This window comes from Engraulis encrasicolus, chromosome 12 (genome assembly GCF_034702125.1).
Source record: "Engraulis encrasicolus isolate BLACKSEA-1 chromosome 12, IST_EnEncr_1.0, whole genome shotgun sequence".
Classification (NCBI taxonomy): domain Eukaryota; kingdom Metazoa; phylum Chordata; class Actinopteri; order Clupeiformes; family Engraulidae; genus Engraulis; species Engraulis encrasicolus.
The window spans coordinates 51,424,350-51,429,349 of record NC_085868.1 but is presented as its reverse complement, the minus strand read 5'-3'; the positions used below and the strand labels follow the sequence as shown (position 1 = coordinate 51,429,349).

General features: G+C 46.5%; 1 protein-coding gene across 1 annotated transcript in view; it reads right to left on the bottom strand.

The window, feature by feature from the left end:
- adamts6 (ADAM metallopeptidase with thrombospondin type 1 motif, 6) overlaps positions 1 to 5,000 on the bottom strand; it is a 161,417-nt gene that overhangs the window by 24,532 nt on the left and 131,885 nt on the right. The window lies entirely within an intron of this gene.

Here is a 5,000-nt window from a genome sequence, read left to right as displayed (position 1 = left end):
CCATGATCTTGTTCTTGATAAATAAACCACTGTCTTATTCTTTATAAATAAACCATTGTCTTATTCTTTATAAATACATGATTATCTTATTCCATAGAGAGAACAAATGCACAGAGGTTGGTAACTTCTGACTGACTTCATCCGCAGACTTCACTTCCTGAGAACTCAGCACAACACAGTAGAAGGAGTTCAATATTTCCCCATGAAAACTATTCCTTCACCTCACTCAACCCCCACTAAAGAAGAGAAGAGCCTGCCGCATAGCTTATACACTGGTGACCTTGCACACACACACACACACACACACACACACACACACACACACACACACACACACACACACACACACACACACACACACACACACACACACACACACACACACACACACACACACACACACACTATAGCTTAGTACACTGGTGGCCTATACTCCTACACACATACTTACAAACGCACAACACCAGCACACAAAGTCACTTTATTCACCCTTGGCTTTGGCTTTGCGCAAACGAAACAGAAACAGAAACAGCCCACAGCTCCCCTGTCTTCTTAACAGCCTGGCTGGCTGAGTGGGAACAGCCTGGCTGGGTGAGTGTCTTCTTTTCTCTGAAGGTTCCCTGTAGTGCAGTGTTTCTCAAACTTTTTCAGACCGAGGACCACTTTGTCTCCCAAAAAATATTCAGGGACCACCTGAAGACCTTAGACAGGTGCTAATTTGACACTGCTAATTTTGATGCAGATCACTTGCTTTTTCTTCACATTACAAGCCTGTCTTATTGTGGTAAAACTATGACTTCAGCTATGTTTAGCTATGTAATAATGTTACAAACGTAGCCTACTGCTAGCTTGTCTTGGAACATTAGAAATCTCCTCACGGACCACCTGAGCTTTGTCGCGGACCACCAGTGGTCCCCGGACCACACTTTGAGAATCACTGCTGTAGTGGGACAGGCCTGTGTCTGTGGTGAAAGGCACGCGTACGTGTAATGTTACGAATAGACCAAACGCGACTTCAGCCACACCGGCGATGCAAGTAATTGACTTTGTATTGAGTCGCTAGCGATTTGGGTGACTAGAGGCGATTTGAGCGACTTGAGCGACAGCTTGCAATCGTACTTGAGCGAATGTTGTGCAAATGAGATATGCAGTTTGGCAACAGCCGCCACGGTCAATTGGAACGTAGGAATGCTTGCATTCTGCTTTTAACGGGCATACGCTGTCGCTTCTATCGCTCGTGTTGCTCTTGCGACACAGTCCAGCGATTCTCTGTCGTTTATTCTTGTTGCCGCTGGCGTGTTCACCTGGTAAGGTCCAGTATAACATGAAGTGAATAGACTGGCAACGCACCATTGGCAAAACAGTGGGATCAACGGGTGTGGTTAGATGGGTTCATCTAGTTCAGTGGTGCTCAAACTGTGGTACGCGTACCACTGGTGGTACTTGAGACATCTCTGGTGGTACTTGGAAGAATTAATTTTTTGTGCATTAAGTTGAAGGCTGATCAAGTTGTTGCAGTCGAAAATGTCTCTTTGATCTCACATTTTGTAATATTGAACTGAAAACATAATGCAGAATAATACTAGGCAAGCAAGACATTTAAAAACAAGCTTGCACTGAATGTGACTGTAGCTGTTGATGCCGTTATGAACCTCTCCTGTATTGACTGTCAAAAGTGAATATGGAAGGCCTTTGCTGCGAAATTCTAATGTTGGTTGTCAAGGTGGTACTCGGAGAGCTCAATATTTTCTCGGGGGGTACTTCACACAAAAAGTTTGAGAACCACTGATCTAGTTTACTGGGCACTAAGCCCCTGATGTACGTACCTATAAACACCCACCTACCCCACAGAACATCTTGCTGTACCTGATGCACCTATAAACACCCACCTACCCCACAGAACATCTTGCTGTACCTGATGCACCTATAAACACCCACCTACCCCACAGAACATCGTGCTGTACCTGATGCACCTATAAACACCCACCTACCCCACAGAACATCATGCTGTACCTGATGCACCTATAAACACCCACCTACCCCACAGAACATCGTGCTGTACCTGATGCACCTATAAACACCCACCTACCCCACAGAACATCGTGCTGTACCTGATGTAGGTACGTACCTATAAAAACACACCTACCTCACAGGACACATTGACTTCACGTGAATAGCATTCAAACATTCCTTAAGCATTTATACTGTGTACAGTACATACCAGAGCATGCCATACCATTACCATTGTATTTGACTAGGACCGTAGACAATGTCGTTCCCCCGGGCACTATACCTCACTACTGCCCCCTTTACAAACAATATGTGTTAAGTTTTTGTCTTGCTCTGCCCCCCCCCTCACTGGTCCACAATGGTTAGTGCCCCTGGGGCCCCTTATGTATATTCCGGCCCTGCTGCTCGACTAGGGGAACTGGCCTGAGGATTCTGTACTTCCAATGGATTTGTTCTCCTGTTTTCCATCTCCCAAAACACCTCTCTCTCTCTCTCTCTCTCTCTCTCTCTCTCTCTCTCTCTCTCTCTCTCTATCTCCACCATTCTCTCTCTCTCTCCCCCTCTCTCTCTCTACCTCTCTCTCCCTCTCTCTATCTCTCTCCCTCTCTCTCCCTCTCTCTCTCTCTCTCCCTCTCTCTCCTTCTCTCCCTGTCTCTCTCTCTCCCTCTCCCTCTCTCCCTGTATCTCCCTCTCTCTCTCTCTCTCTCCCTCTCTCTCTCTCTCCCTCTCTCTCTCCCTCTCTCTCTCTCTAACTCTATCTCTCTCTCTCTCTCTCTCCGGCTTTGCAATACACTTGATGTCATACTGTAGTCTGGCTTTACCTGGTGAACACACCAGCAGCGGGCGACAAGAATAAGTGACAGAGAATAGCTGGACTGTGTAGAGCACAGGTTTCCAACCTTTTTCATATTGGGGCCCACTCGAAATTGTCAAAAATGTTCGGGGCCCACCTCTGACCCAATTAAGAATAAAACTCAAATAAATCAACAGCAACACACAGCAAAATATGATTATTATTTTGGGAAAATGATTTCAAGGCCCACTTGGAATACCTTTAGGGCCCACCAGTGGGCCCCGGCCCATAGGTTGGGAACCACTGGTGTAGAGCGACACAAGCCATAGAAAAATAGAAGAAGGACAAGATAGAGGAATAGTTCCAATGATTTTTTCGCCTGTTTTCCTCTACCCAAAAGACCCCTCTCTCTCTCTCTCTCTCTCTCTCTCTCTCTCTCTCTCTCTCTCTCCCCCTCGCTCCGCTCCCCTCATGCCTATTGTTTCAGTTGTGGTATGAGAAAGTCACCGCGTGCTATTGTCCCCCTAATCTGCTGGTCTAGACTGTGGACATGCACACACGCTGGAATGTGGAGACCAAACGCCAAATCAGAAGCATGTCCAGTCCCCCAGCTGGCCAGCAGCAGTGTAATCAAGGTTGCCAGATGAGTAAAAAGAAAAAAAAAACACCTGGAAGCACTAAATCCTGCCCAATTTGAACTAAATTCTATTGATTTCTAAGGCCAAACATTTGCCACCCAAATGCCTTTTTTCCCGTTTTTACCTGCAGACGGCCATCCTAAGCAGCCCAATTGGGTGGGAAAAATACCCAATCTGGCAACACTGATTGTAATGCAGCTCGCTGCGGAGTGGACGCCACGCGGAGACACAGAAATAGAATATTTGGCAACAAAGGAGTTGCTTTTTTCTGTTTCTTTTTCTCTCTTTTTTTTACTTCTAAGAACACAACAGGATTACACCACCGAACACCGAACGGTGTAGATATTTTGACAGCTATGGTATGTCTGTGTGTCTGTGTGTCTGTCTGTCTGTCAGCAGAATAACTCTCAAAAAGTTATGAACGGAGTTGGATGAAACTTTGAGGGCTGTGGAATCCGGCTCACGTTCATCAGGCTCTGGACTTTAATTTAAACACACACACACACACACACACACACACACACACACACACACACACACACACACACACACACACACACACACACACACACACACACACACACACACACACACACACTGTGCCGTGCTCTGCTCCATCCACTACTGTGCACCCCGTCAGCAGTTCAGGTCCGCTGAGGCTGTCTGCTATCAGTGTGTGTGTGTGTGTGTGTGTGTGTGTGTGTGTGTGTGTGTGTGTGTGTGTGTGTGTGTGTGTGTGTGTGTGTGTGTGTGTGTGTGTGCGTGCGTCCGTGCGTGTGTGTCAGCACTCCAGCTCCACTGGGGCTGTCTGCTATCAGAGAGCGTGTATGTGTGTGTGTGTGCGTTTGTGTACGTGCGTCTGTGCGCGTGTGTGTGTGTGTGTGTGTGTGTGTGAGTGTGTGACAGTGTGCGCGTGCATGTGTGTGTGTGTGTGTGTGTCAGCACTCCAGCTCCACTGGGGCTGTCTGCTATCAGAGAGCCTCCTACGCCACATGTGGGCTGCTGAATCCGGCTCCCCGCTGTGACGCCTCCGTCTCGTATTTTTCCATCTTCCGCTGCTACACCTGACCATCCCACAGCAGCTTCCCCCCACCTAATCTATAATCCTTGCTCATTTCTCAGTCTCTTGCACTTTTTCCTTTCATTTTCTTTCTCTCTGTTGTGTCATCTGCCTTCTGTTTAAGTCTTTAAGGTGTTTATGGTGGAGAAAGAGAACATCGATCACGGGAGAGATCACCAGTCACTAGTAGTGTGGTGGGGTGTGGTGTAGTATAGTATAGTGTAGTGTAGTGTGGTGTGGAGTAGTGTAGTGTAGTATAGTATAGTATAGTATAGTATAGTATACTGTAGTGTAGTGTAGTGTAGTGTAGTGTAGTGTAGTGTAGTGTAGTGTGGAGTAGTGTAGCGTAGCGTTACGTAGTGTAGTGGATTAGTAGTGTAGTGTGGAGTAGTGTAGTGTAGTGTAGTGTAGTATACTATAGTGTAGTGTAGTGTAGTGTGGAGTAGTGTAGTGTAGTATAGTATAGTATAGTATAGTATAGTATAGTATAGTATACTGT